The following is a 19,361-nucleotide window of genomic DNA, read 5'->3' as shown; positions in this document are numbered from 1 at the left end:
CGAGGATACACAGGATAAAAGCCGGAGAGGAACAACGAAAATTCTTACGTCTGTGGGGAAAACATCTGAGGGGGACTAAATCAAGAAGAAGAATGAATGGACTCAAAGGCTACACAGGATACACAGGATGACAGCCGGAGAGGAGGAACAAGCTCACTTTCGTCACCCGAAGAAAGGGGGGTTTGTGAGGAGTTAAATAACTCCGCACAAATAAACACAAGAAATACATGGAGAACTACATGGAGACCGGCCGCACTTTGGACTTTAGTGTAGTGCCGCGTGCAGAGGGCGAAAGGTCGAACGGTAAACCGTGCACTTTGGACCCTGAAGTGGAGAGTTGGGAGAGTATCAACCCAGAGAGAGAGAGTGCAAAGAGAGGCGTCAGAGCGAGACGGCACTAGCCTGAGGGAGAGACGAGAGAGCGCAGGCGTGCCGTGAGCAAGGAATTAACGGTACAGCGCCGCACCTTGGACCCTAGAGTGGTGCCGTGCGCAGAGGGCGAAAGGTCGAACGGTAAAACCGTGCACTTTGGACCCTGAATTGGAGAGATGAAAAGGAGAGGCCGAGGATTAACGGGACCCGGAGGCCTATATAAGCGGGCCCTGCGGTGGAGTCGGGACCAGTCATCGAGCATCAAATCGCGAGTGAACAACGTCTAGTAAAGTCAAAGTCAAGGAGAAATAGTCGTGAAAACCCAGCAAGGAGCAAGATCGCTACGTCAAGACGTTCGGGACCAAGCAAGTCTCCGAATTGCGACACAGGTAGCTGAGGTCCTTCAAGGCAACGCACGGCTAAGTCTGCAGAACATCAAGGTTGGCCGTAGTACCGACCATCACGACCATATCGGCTGTGATACCGATTAGTCCGGCTAAGTTGGCTGTAATACCGACTGGTCCGACTACATTGGCTGTGATACCGGTTGGTCTGACTATATTGGCTGTGGTACCGATTAGTCCGGCTAAGTTGGCTGTAATACCGGTCAGTTGGCTGCATTGGCTGTAAATACCGATCAGGCTAGCTGTGCCGGCTGTAATACCGACTAGTCCGACTACATTGGCTGTAATACCGATTAGTCCCGCTGCGTCGGCCGTAGTACCGATCAGTTGAGCAGAACGTGGGCAGACTTAGCAGGGCATCCCGACCAGCAGAGTGTGGGCACGAGCAGCGGACTTCAAGGGAGCAACGCAGGACAACGCAGCAACGAGTCGCCCAGGACATCGACGAGGACCAGCATCCAGGGACCGTGCCGAGAACCAGGCATCAGGTACGATCGCACCAGCCAGGAGGGAAGGTTAGGGTGGAACGTTCGTCTTTCTCTGGGCGTTTGCTACAGGGACTGCTGGCGTAAACCGGCCGTAGTACCGGAGCGTCAAAGGAAACTGAGTAGGCGTCTGGCGGGACCGGCCGGGACAGAGCAAGGGACAGGAGACTGCGGCTGGCAGGACGAAGGTCTTGCGAGCGTGGTGCCTGTTCACCCTAGTCTGGGAACGGTGACGCTTCCCTAAGCCCAACGACCCAACTCCACGCCCTCGTCGACGAGTGGCAGCGAGAGTACCCGGATCATCCCGGAGCATCCCGGAGCACCTGCAGCGAGGAACCACCGAGCGGAGTAGCAGGAGCATCGTCAGCACGAGGCACAACAATTCTTGTAACCCTGAGCCGTAAATAAACGCCTCTTTGAACCGAGTTCTGAAGTGTTTTACTGTTAACCGGGCGGTCACGTTTATATAAATTTGGTGGGACGAACACACAAATCTACTGAGCTAGCCGCACGATCTTCGTAGCGAGCAAACCACGAAAATTAGTTCGTTACAAGGTTAACTAGTTCAAGTTATGTCCATTTCCTTGTAACGAAGTGGTCCATTTTTCATATGCTTGTCGTCGGAAACAACTAGTCCATTTGCTACTAGTTTTGCACTAGTGACTGTTAACCAATTTATAGTTACAGCTGTTAAACTACACTCAAAAAAATATTTTCACGAAAAAATTAAAAATAATCTCTAAACCATCAAGTGATTGAATTTCACTAGTACTTGACGATGCCTAACTTGACGCCCTCCTAATTTAGTATCCAATCAATAGGCGCGGTCCTTAGAGAATTTCTGATAATTATTATGTAATGAAATACAGTAAATGATAATTAAATGGAATTAAAACAAACTTACTTTTTTTGAGGCAAGTCGCCCTCCTCTCTAGGACTTGAACCCGGGACCTTTGGATTTGTAGACACACTAACTGATTGAGCCATACACGCATCACATTTTGTAATGCCCTAACAAGGTTTATGAATTTTAGTGTGACATAATTCAAAAACAGTGATTTTTCACATATATATTGCCTCGGACAGATTAAACAAAGTTTAAAATAAAACTAAAGCATCACCTAGCAAACAAAAAACAAAAAAAAATGTACAGAGACTGGGGATTGAACCGAGGACCTCGAGATTTTGATTTGTTTAGTGCTAAATTTCCCAAGACTTTTACACTCTAGGCTATATTTTTGGATCATATGTGTTTCATTTGCAACTAGTAGAATTCCAGTTGCCTTTTAACTAGACCCTAACATGTATTTGTTCTACCAGTTAAATATTTTTAAAGTTTTTTTTGTCAGAAAGGTACCAGTCCGAGACAAGTTTCTTTTTTACTAGTTTTGTATTAATCATATTTTCGACTAGCACAAATTTTCTAGACCCTGTGTAGTCCAAATGCATTCAGACAAATTCCGGTTGCTTTATATTAGTTGTATAACTAGTTGTTTTTCAGACTAGTTCGCATTTTTCCTGCAGGGTATCATTTGGATTTTCTTGTACTAAATGGTTTTTTTTGACGTCATGTACTTCCACCGAACATAGAAGTTACATATATAAAACATTAAAAGGCGTTATAAGTCCTTAAAATATCCTTGGACATAGTCATGTCATAGATCATATGAAAGGTATTGACTCAAAGATCAATCCTGTTTTTAGATTTTGGCCCATACTCCATTGGTTTAAAAGATATTTGCATTCAATTTTTATTTTTAATTTATATAATAAAAATTGGTGAATAAGACTTATTTTCAATTTTTATTATAAAAATTGGAAAATAAGACTTATTTTCAATTTATATAATACAAATTTAAGAATAAGACTTATTTTTAATTTTTATTATAAAAATTGAAAATAAAACCTATTTTTCAATTTTTTTCTATAAAAATCAACAAAGAATTATTATTTTCTAATTTTTATTTTAAAAATCATAATAATTACGATCCCTGTCTGAAACACAAAAAAATCCAAAGTATCTCTTACCAATGACGTCACAAAATCTCATCTGCTGAAATTCGGTTGGAATTTGTACTTATGTTGTTATGGTGCAATTTGTATTTACCTACATACATGAATTCTTTAATACAACGACACCGGTCCCAGTTCCCAGAATATACATGATTGAAATACACGCTTCCCAAATTCAGTTAAACATGCTTAAACACGATTTTTTTAATTTGTCTAATTTTTAGGGCATTTGCCTTTAAAAACAGAAAATTCGTCCTTTTAGAAAAATACACCTTAAATTTAGGGCAAATCACCCTAAAAACAGAAAAATATTTCTCAATTCAAGAAAAATCACCCTAAATTAAACCAAAAAGTCAGTTTTTAGGGCGATTTATGGTAAAAATTGTACGTACTTTTGCACGAATACAATATACCCTTTATAATTAAGTCAAGGATCCTTTCTCTAGAATTTTTTATGGACAAGTTAATGTCCAAGTGACAAATTAGTTAAGCAATCAACAAATTCATGTTGATTTTCAGCAGGGACCGTAATAATTATAAGTTTTATCCAAAAAACTCAATTTTTAATGATTATTTTTTGAGTTTATATATTAATCCAGAAATAATCGTTATTTTTTGAGTTTTTTGTAAAACTTTAAAAGTAATGATTATTTTTTGAGTTTTATTTCAGTCCTAGAAATAATGATTACACAGGTACACAGCAAAAAAAAGTTTACGCACCATTTCTAATTTTTCATGATAATTGGGTGCTCCCGAGTAAAAGTCCCATACAAACTTATGCCCCACCTACAAGTTCCGCGGTATAACTAAGAATACAAAAAACCGATGTTCGCCGGACATTTCAAATTATGTGGCCAATATAATTATACTAACGTTTATTTTTTTGCTGAAATCTACTCTCAATACATCACGGCATCAAAGATAATATAAACACTAAGGGCCGTTTTCTCGTCCGTACTTTAATTTGCCTTCCGGGACAATGGAGGGATAAACAAAAAATGGTTTAGTCGTCCTTATGTTAGCGCAGGTAGCGACAAATTTTGTCTCGGTACTTCAACCACCGTGCAAAATTTGTGCGGTTGGATTGTGCGCAAGTGTTGCCAGACATTTGAGCGTTGTCAATCTGGTTCCACTCTTCATTCGAAAACAGGTGATTCTATTTACAGTTAAATATAAATCAAAATTGCGTAAGTCATCAAATTTATTTTAAAATGAATTCCCGAGCGATTTGTCTGAAGTTCGAACCTATCGGCGCAGATATCAAGACCAAAGAAATTACTTCCAGCATATACTTCCAACAGTGATGAAGAATTTGTTAAAAGGGTTCGCTTGCGAAAAAGCGGTGCTATTTGTATTGCAAAAAATTGATTTGCGACTTGAATCTAAAGTAAAGAAGTAAGTGCATTCATTTGATTTTACCAGACCTTGCAAGGTTCGGTCAACCTTTTCAAAGTGTTAGGAAAAAACCTGTCACAAAAAACCCTATGACAACTGGGAGTGAGTTAACCCCTTAAAAGGGTTTTTGCTTATTAGATGTTACGCTCAGAGCAAAACCCTTTTTTTCAGAGTTATTTCGGTTTCGGTTTCTACTGACTATTTTGCTCGGTCTGTTAAGGAAAACGGTCTTTTGTGAATGTATGAGTGTGTATGTGTGACCTGTTCAGTAATGCTTCAGTCGTAACATTGCTTTTTGATTATTAAAATTCAAAAGGGTAAGGAAAAATACGTAATGTGTACTTTCTAAAGCTGAAACTGTAAGATTACCCCATTTACCATTAAATTCCAATATCACTATGGACGGCAGTCCATGTAGTGACGAAGCGCACCGGGAGAGTGTGCGAAGGCGACTACTATTATATAGCCGCAAAATTGAAAATCTGCTGTGATAGTCCGATCGTAATGAGTAATACACCAATCGAAAGGTATACCAAGACTTTAAGAAAATCAATTGGCTTGGGAGAGAGAGCGGTGAAAGTGAAAAAATGAAAATTTCGAAATTTGGAGCTGTTGGGGCCGGTGGGGATAAATGCCCCCTCGCAATGTTTTAGTTGTATTCCTTTTGAAAATACCCGTCGAATGAGGGGTCATTTGTCAAAATCCGACGCTCCGTTCAAAAGTTATAGCCAAAATAAGATTTCCTTCTTCTTCCCAAAATGAAAATTTAATTCTGTTTGTCAGTTTGTCAGTTTGTCCAAAACATGTTTCTTAAGTTTTGAAAATTTAATATGACGTTCATCCCATCGATATAAAAAACTTTTGTTCTACCACTTTTGGAAAAACTCGCTAGTTTAGCGGGAAAACAGCTATAAATAGCTAAAATTCGGAAAACCGTAACTTCTATACTACTAAAGCTACAGACTTGTGCTGCATCTTGTTTGAAAGGTATTTTTAAAAGCTATAAACGCCTTCTATATGCAATTTGTGTAAATGTAATAATTAAAAAGATATGAACAAAAGACAATTTTTTAAAACTTTTTTTTAGCTTTTTTTTATTTTTCTCAAAAACGGCTCTAACGATTTTCTTGAAAACTTTAAACTGTATAGCCCTTGAGATTCCTTAAATTTTGGTATATAACACATTACTGTAAAAAGTCACGTTTAAAAGTTATTTTTATACGAAAATAGCCACTTTTGCCAGCTCGAACAACTAAAGCTTCCTGAGTATTGAATTTTGTGTGAGGGTATCCGAACTGTATTTTAGGGTCATGGAATCAGTAAATTTGCACTTAAGAGTTCCATATAGGAATCTTTTGTTCTACGACTTTTGGAAAAAGCCGCTACTTTAGCGGGAAAAAAGCTAAAAATGGCTAAATTTCGTTAGTTTGTAAGTTCTACACTACTAAAGGTACAGACATGTGCCATACCTCGTTTAAAAGGTATTTTGAAATACTTTTTAACTTAATTTGTTTAAATACAATGGCTTACAAATTATGATTGACCAATTTAAATTTAAATGTATATATTAGCTCCTATGAGAGCAAATGTAAACAAACAAAAACTTCTGATATCAAATAAAAACACCTCTTAACGAGGTAAAAAACTAGTGACGATCGCACCTTCAACATACAAAAGTTCTGATATCAACATTTGTGACGAAAAATTATTACACTCGTCATTAAATAGACTTTCTAATATTTTTTTATTCGGCACGCTGCAATAGAAAATGCCTGTGAAGGGAAAAAGGCTGGAATAGTCTGCTAGGGCGGGCCGAATGAGAAAAGATTAGAAAGTCTATTTAATGACGAGTGTAATAATTTTTCGTCACAAATGTTGATATCAGAACTTTTGTATGTTGAAGGTGCGATCGTCACTAGTTTTTTACCTCGTTAAGAGGTGTTTTTATTTGATTCTACATATTTTAAATAATTTACGATCCCAAAACTCCACTTTTGGCATATCTTTCTTATGTAGTAATTAATAACCAAATCCACGTAATAAGAAGCGAATCTTTTAAGCTGCAAGAAAAATTAGAGCTTTTTAACAGGTTAAACCTCCTTTAGCAGTTTCAAATTTTGTTTATGTAGCTTTAAATCAATTCCTAACTATTTAAAAATATCTTCACAACATTATTTGGTTTTATTCAAAATATTTCGAAAGATTTGAAGGAACGCGCGCTCCATTTTGTAGGAATAGGCTTGGTTGGTATACTTTGAGCCATTTTTCATTTTAAGACTTATGGTAGTTCTCATTTATTCTTATGGTATAGCTCATTTGAAAGGTAATTCGTTTCTTTATGGCATTTCTTATTAAAGATAGTTCCTTATATAGTCAATAAATATATTAAAGCAAACAAAACAAGAAAGAAAGCTAGCTTCGGCAAGCCGAAGCTTATGTACCCTTGCAGATCATTCTATTAATTTACAAATCGCAAAAATGTTAAATTTCTTATTATTTCACATTAATTTTTCGATCGTTTCTATCACAGCTATATGATATAATAGTTCGATCTTTTAAAAATTAAAATCGAAATTAGGAAATATTTCAAAATAGTCATATCCCAGAGTAGAAGGAACTGTAATAAAAACCAACAAAGATATAATTTTTTTCCCATTAATTTCCATTTAATTTTTCGACCGTTCCTATGGCAGCTATATGATATAGTGATCCGATTTAAAAAACAAAAAAACCGAAATTCAGAAATATATATAAAAAAAATATTCCCAAGAGTAGAAGGTAAAATTTCAAAAAACACCGGAGCTAGAATTTTTTTACTTTTTTTTTTTGATCTTTCCTATGGGAGCTATAAGATATAGTTGTCCGATCCGGTTGGTTCCGACATATATACTACCTGCAATGGAAATACGACTTTTACGAAAGTTTCATCCCGATAGCTTTAAAACTGAGAGACTAGTTTGCGTAGAAACGGACGGACAGACGGACAGACGGACATGGCTAGATCGACTCGTCTTGTGATGCTGATCAAGAATATATATACTTTATGGGGTCGGAAACGTCTCCTTCACTGCGTTGCAAACTTCTGACTGAAATCATAATACCCTCTGCAAGGGTATAAAAATTCCTTGGGTCATTTTTTAGGTCAAATGACCTTAAATTTCAGGCAAATTTTTGACTTTTTAGGCAATGTTTTTTTCTGGGTGTATATATATGATGGACGTTGATGCACTACGAGAAGTACAAACAAGTGGCCCAACGACACCAAGCACGTGCTTGTTACGCGCGGGGCCCTTTTGTAAATTTGGGCAAAAATGCGAGTTCGCGAGGAAGAATACATAAAACCAATAAAGACGGGACCAATAATGAAAAAAACATGCAGTTAGGAGTGAAGCAAATGAGTTAAAATGTTAGTTTTTAATACCGGGATAGAAGTTGATGTGCAAATTAAATGATAAAGAACGTTATAGTTATTACATAGAACGCGAAAGGGCTCGTGCAGACCAAAATTTGATGTACATCGAGGTAAATTAAGAGGATGATAATTACGTGTTAGTCTAACGGGAACATTAAAAGTTAGGCGGCTAACAAGTTCTACAGAATCAATATCACCTCTTATAAGATTATGCATAACAAGAAAGGAAGCTAGCTTCGGCCAGCCGAAGCTTATATACCCTTGCAGATCATTCCTATTAATTAACAAATCGCAAAAATGTTCAATTTTCTAATATTTCTCATTAATTTTCCGATCGTTCCTATGGCAGCTATATGATATAGTCGTCCGATTTTGATCAAATTAAAATTGAAATTCGAAAATATTTAAAAAGAGTCATATCCTAGAGTAGAAGATAATACAATAAAAACCAAAGAAGCTAGAATTTATTTCCTATTACTTTTCCATTAATTTTCCGATCGTTCCTATGGCAGCTATATGATATAGTCGTCCGATTTTGATTAAATTAAAATTGAAATTCGGAAATATTTAAAAAGTGTCATATCCTAGAGTAGAAGATAATACAATAAAATCCAAAGAAGCTAGAATTTATTTCCTATTACTTTTCCATTAATTTTCCGATCGTTCCTATGGCAGCTATATGATATAGTAGTCCGATTTTTTAAATAATTAATTCGAAATTCAGATATATTTAAAAAATCAAATAAAAACACCTCTTAACGAGGTAAAAAACTAGTGACGAACGCACCTTCAACATACAAAAGTTCTGATATCAACATTTGTGACGAAAAATTATTACACTCGTCATTAAATAGACTTTCTAATCTTTTCTCATTCGGCCCGCCCTAGCAAACTATTCCAGCCTTTTTCCCTTCACAGGCATTTTCTATTGCAGCGTGCCGAATGAGAAAATATTAGAAAGTCTATTTAATGACGAGTGTAATAATTTTTCGTCACAAATGTTGATATCAGAACTTTTGTATGTTGAAGGTGCGTTCGTCACTAGTTTTTTACCTCGTTAAGAGGTGTTTTTATTTGATATCAGAAGTTTTTGTTTGTTTACTTTTGCTCTCATAGGTGCTAATATAAACATTTAAATTTAAATTGGTCATAAATCATAATTTTTAAACTATTGTATTTTAACGAATTCAGTTAAAAAGGCGTTGAAGTATTTCAAAATACCTTTTAAACGAGGTATAGCACATGTCTGTACCTTTAGTAGTGTAGAACTTACAAACTAACGAAATGTAGCTATTTTTAGCTTTTTCCCGCTAAAGTAGCGGCTTTTTTCAAAAGTCGTAGAACAAAAGATTCCTATATGGAACTCTTAAGTGCAAATTTACTGATTCCATGACCCTAAAATACAGTTCGGATACCCTCACACAAAATTCAATACTCAGGGAGCGTTAGTAGTTCGAGCTTGCAAAAGTGGCTATTTTCGTATAAAAATAACTTTTAAACGTGACTTTTTACAGTAATGTGTTATGTACCAAAATTTAAGGAATCTCAAGGGCTATACAGTTTAAAGTTTTAAAGAAAATCGTTAGAGCCGTTTTTGAAAAAAAATAAAAAAAAGCTAAAAAAAATGTTTTAAAAAATTGTCTTTTGTTCATATTTTTTTAACTATTACATTTACACAAGTTGCATATAAATGGCGTTTATAGCATTTCAAAATACCTTTCAAACGAGATGCAGCACAAGTCTGTAGCTTTAGTAGTATAGAAGTTACGGCTTTCCGAATTTTAGCTACTTATAGCTGTTTTCCCGCTAGACTAGCGAGTTTTTCCAAAAGTGGTAGAACAAAAGTTTTTTATATCGATGTGATGAACGTCATATCAAATTTTCAAAACTTAGAAAACATGTTTTGGACAAACTGACAAACTGACAAACTGACAAACTGACAAACAGAATTAAATTTTCATTTTGGGAAGACGAAGAAAATCTTATTTTGGCTATAACTTTTGAACGGAGCGTCGGATTTTGACAAATGACCCCTCATTCGACGGGTATTTTCAAAACGAATACAACTAAAACATTGAGAGGGGGCAATTATCCCCACCGGCCCCAACAGCTCCAAATTTCGAAATATTCACTTTTTTACTTTCACCGCTCTCTCTCCCAAGCCAATTGATTTTCTTAGAGTCTTGGTATGCAATCCTGTTAGTTTTCGCAATACCTTTCGATAGGTGTATCATTCATTATGATCGGACCATCACAGTAGATTTTCATTTCTTCGTGTATATATAGTAGTCGCCTTCGCACACCCTCCTGGTGCGCTTCGTCACTACATGGACTGCCGTCCATAGTCATAACATCCCCAAAAGTAGAAGGTAATATTTCAAAAAACACCGAAGCTAGAATTTTTTAAAGTTTTTTTTTTCCGATTGTTCCTATGGGAGCTATAAGATATAGTTGTCCGATCCGGTCGGCTCCGACATATATACTACCTGCAATAGAAAGAAGACTTTTGGGAAAGTTTCATCCTGATAGCTCAAAAACTGAGAGACTAGTTTGCGTAGAAACAGACAGACGGACAGACGGACAGACGGACAGACGGACGGACAGACGGACAGACGGACATGGCTAGATCGACTCGTCTTGTGATGCTGATCAAGAATATATATACTTTATGGGGTCGGAAACGTCTCCTTCACTGCGTTGCAAACTTCTGACTGAAATCATAATACCCTCTGCAAGGGTATAAAAATGGTACCAAGCATTTTTCTACGATTTGCAAGTGTCGGTAAATTAAGCAATAATAATCTACTCTGGTAGGAAGGTAGCCTTACGTTTTGATCCCAGTTCAAACTACGAAGGGCAAAAAGGATAAATTTTTTTTGTACCGACTCTATACGGTCAATGTGGACTTGGTATTGTGGGCTCCAAACCGAAGAACAATATTCCAATATAGGACGGACAAGGGAGGTAAATAATAATTTGGTTATATAAGGGTCATCAAATTCTTTTGACCAACGCTTTATAAACCCAAGAACACTCATTGCTTTATTGACTGTCGACATTATGTGGCAGTCAAATTTAAGCTTCGGGTCCAGAAGAACACCTAAATCATTTACTGAATATATACGGTCAAGTGGCAAATTCTGAAGCGAATAACTTATAAAGGTAGGGGTAACCCTATAAAAGGTCATTACGTTGCATTTTAGGCAGTTCAAATTTAAGAGGTTATACTCACACCATACTTGAAAATGATCAATGTCTGATTGTAAGCCAAAACCAGACTCTATATTATTATATGTCAAACAAAGCTTAACATCATCAGCATACATTAGTACACGAGAATGTGTTACAATAGAGGGAAGATCGTTTATAAACAAAGTAAACAGCAAAGGGCCCAAATGACTACCCTGAGGTACCGATCATTTACCCTCTGTTCAGTTGTTATATGTCGGGTATCTATATCAAAAACTATGAGAAGAAAAAATAAAATATGACAAACGCAGGCGCAACACTTATGGTCCCAAGAAGTCTCAGTCGGCCTGGCTGAAATATATGTTATATTGTGATTAAGTTAAACAACTAAGTTAGTACTAAATTACTATTTATACAACCATTTAATGAACACCTCACACCATTTACCACTGGTAAAGATTAAAAACATTTCAAGTGTCACTGAAATGCAGAATTTGTGTTGAAAATAGCATCCGGAGGCGTACAGCTATTTTTTGACCCGGCTGCCGTCACCACTCATTTTGGTTTACATGTCGCCGCCTATGATAAATCTTAAATTTGGACTCTGTCAACCAAAAAAAGTGGAAAAATCCGAACTTTAAAAATCCACCATAAATCCAGTTTTTCATGGATTTGGGCCTTATTCGGCTTGTTTTATTCGGTAGGATGTAAACTTTAAGTTTGTACCCATTATGGTTTTTCAACGGATTTATTTCGAGTTTTTACGATATATACAGCCGACTTACAGTCGACCAAAAAACACATTTTTCATCTTTGTCGAGCTTCTGCGCTGCCATTACTTATCCAATCATATTGATCTGTATGGCAAAGTTAGGCTCTGATCTATTGACTTTAAAATAAAACTAAAACTGGCCCAATCGAGTGGATATCTGGCGAGATATAAGAAGAAATTCGAAAAAAGTCCGAAATTTAACATTTCAAACTTTAAAAAATCTTTAAAAAAAAACTGCGCCATCGAAAAAAAATTTAGTGTTATTCTCGTGATCTAGGGGTCCAGCACTAACAGAATTTGCCATCAATTGCTGGGGAGCATTTCGGCTGTAAACTAGTGCAATTAGTCCCGTTTTCTTGCTCGCTAACACAAAGTATGCTTTTAACTCGGAACTCCCATAAGTTTTTAAGGTTTAAAAACTACTTTAATTTAAAATTCGGACGAAAAAATGTCCTTAGTATTATACCGTTTACAAAAAAAAAACATAAAAATCAAGTTGAATCACACAGGGTTCGAACCCACAACCCCACGACCTTAGTCCTCATATAGCAAACTTGAAAGCGCAAGTGATTAGACCGCTGGGCTACTGAATTTCACACTTTTGGAGTGATTCTTAAGGCAAATCGCCCTTGTATTTAGAAAAATTTTAGAAAATAACTAGGGCAATTCGCCGTTGGATTTAGAAAAGGTCAAAACGAAGCAAATCGAAAAAAATCGCCCTTAATATTAGAAAAATAGAAAAATTAACCCTAAAAATATTTTTTTATGGTCACCTGCATTGAATTTATGGAAAATTTGTCGTGAAAATAGAACATTTTTCTCAGTTCAAGGGCGAACAATTTTTTAGGGCAATTTTCTAAAATTTATAAAATTATAAGAAAAAAATACATTTTGTTTGTATAAACCGCTTAAAAAGCGGTTGACTTTTGTATAAAAAAAAAAATTTCTGTGGGAATCGAATGGGACCAACACACTAACACCCAGTCCACATGTCGGGTTAGGTTTATGTGGAATAGTTCATAACATCTTGTTAAGTCGTTTTGCTAATATATATAAACGACATAAAGTCCTAAGGTTGCTACAACTTTTTGTATTTTTGCATACCTAATAACCGCATTTTTAAAAGATTATACAAAGAAAACACCTTATTTTATTGACTTAATATGTGCTTCGTGGTTCTACCTACAAGCACAAATTTAAATATTTCTCAAATTCCGTACAGAACGGCTGCAATCGCACTTTGAGTGATATTTTTAAGCGAATAATCTCGCTCACATAATAATCATTATTTCTGAGCGATATTTTTTTTCGCTTACAAATTGTTAGAGTAAACTGGTAGTAGTACTGGTAGAGTAAAAGGGTATATTGTATTCGTGCAAAAGTATGTAACAGGGAGAAGGAAGCTTTTCCGACCCTATAAAGTATATATATTCTTGATCAGGGTCACAAGCCGAGTCGATCTAGCCATGTCCGTCTCTCCGTCTGTATGAACGCTGAGATCTCGGAAACTACAAAAGCTAGAAGGTTGAGATTTTCCACACATATTCTTGGGCCTTCTACGCAGCGCAAGTTTATTTCAACCGAGCGCCACGCCCCCTCTAACGCCCACAATCGCCCACTAACGATTTTAAAATGTGTCCTGCGCCTACATCTTTAAGGATTTCCGAGAAGTATAAATGCAATTTTGTTGTGTATACTTATACCTATCGCAATGTAGAAGACATTTTTCAAATCGGACCATTCATTGAAAAGTTATACGCAATCAAAAAAAAGGTTATATATCCTTCTCCCTCGCACACCCTTTAGCCGAGTGACGGGTATTAGATAGTCGGGGCACGAACCCGACTATAGCGTTCTCTCTTGTTTCACTTATAATGATTACGGTCCCTGATATTATTAGCTGTTAGAATGATTGTTGTATGGTATTTTTCGATAGTTTTTCGACTCATTTTTGACAGATAGTTAACTCGTCTGTTGTGGGGTTTTACCTAGTCTCAAATTAGTGCGCCTTTTATTTGGAGCTTTAAGTGACGGACAAAAAAACGAAAAACGATTTGACAACGGAATAAATGTATCCTTCCATTAGCTAAATTTTACTTTGCAGGACGGACGAGAAAATGGCCCTAAGATAACGAGGAGCAAGAAAATGTACGGAGGCAGCGTCATTTTTGTCAGACGCGACTCACACGTATTCATTCTATTTATAGAGTGCCGTTACTTTACTTCTCTCTCTTCTCGCTCACATTCTCTCTCGCTCTCAGAACTCCGCGCTGCCAAAAAATTCAATTTTTATCTCATTTGTCGATTCTTTAATTATGTTGCCGAAAAGGTATCGACCTAGAAGGCACATTGCGCATAAGATTTCAAAGCGGGCTGTGGGCCATTGCGTAAGTTTGTGGCCTGCGAATTGTGCGATCGAGGTTCGAGTCCACTCTGAGGCGAACAATTTTTTTAGTTGTTTTTTTTTTTATATAAATTATTTTTACTTTTTTTTTTATTTTTTTAGCTATATTTTTTTAGGTTTGTTTTTTAAATTTGTTTTGTAGTTTTTTTTTTGTTTGTTTTTTAAATGTTGCTTTACACGCTTATGGTACTTTATCATGATCAGCAAAAAAAAGTTGAACAAAACTGGTAAATAAAAATATAGTTCTAAAAGCAGAGGCATTTTAAGCTAATCTTTTAAATTAATTACTTTTGAATTAAAAGTTTATGAAATACGCATCCGAATATACTTCTATAATTTTATTTAACAAAATTCTAATTAAAGTATACAATTTATATTCAATTTAAACCAAAAAGCAACCACACTATCTCTAGAAAGAAATAATTTTCACCAAAATAAATTAATCTATTAATGGTCTTTACCTTTATTTCAATTTTATATATTTATATTAAATGAACAATGTTAAAAACAAAATAAAACAAAAAAATAAAAGGTTGCGTTCAGTCGGAGTTGAACTCGGTCCGACACGATCCGCTACACCGCTACTACACCACTAGCCCACAGGTCCTTATTAAGATGCCAGTCCGATGTGACTTTGAGCCTATTTCGCAGCAGCCCACCGGGAAAGTGAGAAGGTGGTTCTTTTTGTGTTTAAAATCCTGTTCCTTTTAGCGGAAAGTGTTAGAAATCCTGTATTTTCTAGCAGGCGACGGTGTAGGGAAAGTGTAAATTCCCTTGGAAAACCACATAGACACCTCATTTATCCCTTACTTTTTGTGTCACCCCCGTGTATTTTGGAAACAGAGACGGAAGAAATGTAAGGGGTAAATTAGGTTTTTTCGCTTCCACTTGTATCAAATAAAAACACCTCTTAACGAGGTACAACACTAGTGACGATCGCACCCTCAACGTACAAAAGTTCTGATATCAACTTTTGTGACGAAAAATGATTTTAGGTGCGACTAAATAAGTACGCTACCTAAAATTTACTCGTTCGGCCCGCTTTAGAAAATATTTAACATCTACACGAAAGTTTTTTGTTGTAGCGTGCCGAATGAATAAATTTTAGGTAGCGTACTTATTTAGTCGCATTCGACGGGTATTTTCAATAGGAACACAATTAAAACATTGCGAGGGGGCATTTATCCCCACCGGCCCCAACAGCTCCAAATTTTGAAATTTGCACTTTTTCACTTTTACCGCTCTCTCTCCCAAGCCAATTGATTTTCTTAAAGTCTTGGTATGCAATGCTTTAAGTTTTTGCAATACCTTTCGATTGGTTTATTACTCATTACGATCGGACTATCACAGCAGATTTTCAATTTTGCGGCTATATAATAGTAGTCGCCTTCGCACACTCTCCTGTTGCGCTTCGTCACTACATGGACTGCCGTCCATAGTGATAAAGAAACCACAATTTTCAATTCAATTTAAACCATAAAAGAATCATTTGACAGGTAATAGAATGCCCTCCAACTTTCTTATACACTGCATTGGGTTTCATTCATTAGTTTAGAAGCTACACTTCGTCAAAGTTGAAAAAGTTAGATAAAATGCAAAAATGCTGGCATAAATGGCTACGTTAAAAATACACGCCTAAAAACCGAAATTATTTTTATGACCTCTAGAACTAAGAAATTAAATACGTTTACTGAACATACATAGAGAAACATACATGTTTACTCGTATTCTAAAGGATGCCTTGACTTATTTAAGATTTAACACCATTTAGGAGTAGATAATACAATTTTAAAAACGCTTTGATTCGTTCAATAAATCCAATAAAATGTCCTCATGAAAACGCTTTAAACCGAAATTAAAGCATACAATGAACAATTGATGCAAGGAATAGTTAAAATTAGTTCCATTTAAGATTTAATTCTCAGATTTCATACCCTTACCTTTTTATACCCTTACAGAGTAGACTGGGTCGATTTGTATGGGCAAAAAAAAGTGATAAATCGTAGGGGCAATCTAGGAAGAACTCTAAGCAATATGGCAAAATAAACTATATCTTGAAAACCATGTTTGACCCTCCGCATTTGCAAAAGAAAAAAACCCAGTATTTGATGAAAATTATCACAGTAGCCCTAAAATTCCTACACTAGAATGGACCTGAAAAACGTTAAAAATCGTTTGGGCCGAAAACAATCTCTGGGCATTTCTAAGCCATATTGCCCAAGAAACTATATGCCATAAACCACGTTTGGCCCTCTGCATTTGCAAGTGAAAAATACTGGTATTTCGTTTTACTTTTAGTAAAATATCATAGTAGCCGTGAAATATTTGTCAATTTTAAATTCTCTCCTTTGTTAAAAATGTTTTGTTCTCTTTAAAGCATTTTTTAATACTGTTATTTTGTATATTAGTAACGGCTACTATGATATTTTTCTCAAAAATAAAGTGAAACACCAGTATTTTTCTTTTGCAAATGCGGAGGGTCAAACGTGGTTTTAGGCATATAGTTTCTTGGCCAATATGTCTTAGAATGGTCCATTGATTATGTTCCGCCCAAACTATTTATATCTTTTTTCGCGTCCATACAAATGTTCCAAAGTCAAGGCTACTGAGATATTTTTCATAAAAAAACCAGTATTGTTCTCTTGCAAATGCGGAGGGTTAAACGTGGTTTCCAAGGCATAGTTTCTTTGGCAATGTTGCTTAGAAAAGTCTATAGAATACGTTCCCCCCCTACGATTTGTTGACCGACCTGATAAAGTATATAAGTAGTATATTCTTGATCAGCATCAATAGCCGAGTCCATCTAGCCATGTCCGTCTGTCCGTATGTCCGTTTTTATGCGAACTAGTCCCTCAGTTTTTAAGCTATCGCGATGAAAAAGTCTTCTTTCTATAGCAGGTAGTTCATATGTCGGAACGAGCCGGATCGGACCACTTTATCTTATGGCTCCCATAGGAATAATCAAAAAAAAAGAATAGAAATAACCATTGTAACTTTGTAGAAAGTAGGCGTTTTGATTTTTGGCATTGTAAAAACAACATTTTAAGTAGGCATACCTGCAAGGGTATATAAACTTCGGCAGGCCGAAGTTAACTTCCTTTCTTGTTTCATCAGAAAAAACTTGCAAATTTTGGGATTTTCAAATTTGACGTCGAATTCCAAAGAGATAGGCAATGGGTGACAATGGAGTCTATTTTTTAGGAATGCTGAGATGTATTGAGAGTAGATTTCAGCGAAAATAATAATAACACTGTGCAGCATTTTTAGTGCTTTTTAAATTTACCTCGTTGGATGCTATATTTTTGGATTCGTTACGAATTTCCAAGTTAAACTGCGTTTTCCAAAAAGTTCCCCGAAGCAAGTATTCTTAGCAAAAGGACCTCAAAGTTCGAAAAATCGTGAAATTGGACAACTTTGCGGAGCTCTCAGAGGCAAATTGATGCATGGTTTGATTCGATGTTAAAGTTTTTTAAAAGATACACCCTTTATCTTTCAAACTCCATACTTAAAATAATTTTAGGATTTTTTTTAAGGCAGAAACAAATTCTAGAAAACATAGTCAAAAAACATAAAGTATACAGCTGCGGTCAGAATAGTAGTAGTGTTGCCGCCCTGTGTATTTAAAAGTTTGTTGTTGTAATTGATATTTTCCTGGTAATATTGTATTGATTACAATTTTACTATTAGACTAATTGGATAAGAAAAGTGACAACAACAAACCTTTAAAAACACAGGGCGGCAATACTACTACTATTTTGACAGCAGATGTATGATTTTAAGTTTTTTGACTATGTTTTCTAGAATTTATTTCTGCCATAAAAAAAATGCTAAAAATATTTTAGGTATGGGGTTTGAAAGATAAAGAGTGTATCTTTTAAAAAACTTTAACATCGAATCACACCCTGCATCAATTTGCCTCTGAGAGCTCCGCAAAGTTGGCCAATTTCAGGATTTTTCGAACTTTGAGGTCCTTTTGCTAATAATCCTTGCGTCGGGGAACTTTTTGGAAAACGCAGTTTAACTTGGGAATTCGTAACGAATCCAAAAATGTAGCATCCTTCGAGGTAAATTTTTGATGCTGCATAGTGTAATTAGTCAAGTTATATAGGCCACATAATTTGAAATGTCGGCAAACATCGGTTTTTTGTATACTTACCCAGCAGTTCCATTCAGCGCTTTTTTTTTGCAGTGAATCACTGCTAAAAATTGAGCACTAAGCGCTCAATTACTTGTGAATTACCTTAATTTCGTAAAGAGAGAGATTGAAAAAGAGGGGGTTGGTGAGAGAGTAAATTTTGCCGAGGCTCTGCCGGCGTCGCAGTCGACTCAGTACAATTTAGAGCTCGGTCTGAATTCGGGAACTGCAGGATAGCTATACCTCGGAACCTGTAGGTGATGGGACATAAGTTTGTTTCGGACTTTTTATCATGAGAAACTAGAAATGATTCGTGGAAATTTCACAAAGTTCAGTTTTGTGTACCTGTGTTATTTGTTGAGCTTTATTTTCCGCTTGACAAATACTTATTTCCGATTTTTATTTTCTGATCGAAAAATAAAACTTATTCCTTGAGTTTTTTGATCAGAAAATAAAAATCGAAGTCCAATTTCTTTGAATTCAAGAGGTTAGGCTTTAAAAATGGTTGGTAAATATACTATGTATACCACGGCCAACACATTAAGGATATTTTTAATTTGCTTAATTGCCGGGAACCGCAGAATGAGAAAATTTTAGAATGTGTGTTTAATGACGACTGTAATAATTTTTCGTCACAAATGTTGATATCCGAATTTTTGTATGTTGAAGGTGCGATCGTCACTGTTTTTTTAGCTCGTTAAGAGTTGTTTTTATTTGATTTATAAACAAGAGTATTTTAAAAGGCGTTTTGAGGGATCCCAAGTCCTTAAAAACCGATTC

The 19,361-nt window shown here is 36.0% G+C and overlaps 1 protein-coding gene across 3 annotated transcripts in view; it reads right to left on the bottom strand.

The window, feature by feature from the left end:
* Gp210 (nucleoporin 210) overlaps window positions 1-19,361 on the bottom strand; it is a 268,597-nt gene that overhangs the window by 141,589 nt on the left and 107,647 nt on the right. The window lies entirely within an intron of this gene.

Source organism: Drosophila takahashii, chromosome 2R (genome assembly GCF_030179915.1).
Source record: "Drosophila takahashii strain IR98-3 E-12201 chromosome 2R, DtakHiC1v2, whole genome shotgun sequence".
In the NCBI taxonomy this organism is placed as follows: Eukaryota; Metazoa; Arthropoda; class Insecta; order Diptera; family Drosophilidae; genus Drosophila; species Drosophila takahashii.
The sequence above is the reverse complement of the archived record's forward strand: the minus strand, read 5'-3'. Positions and strand labels throughout refer to the sequence as shown.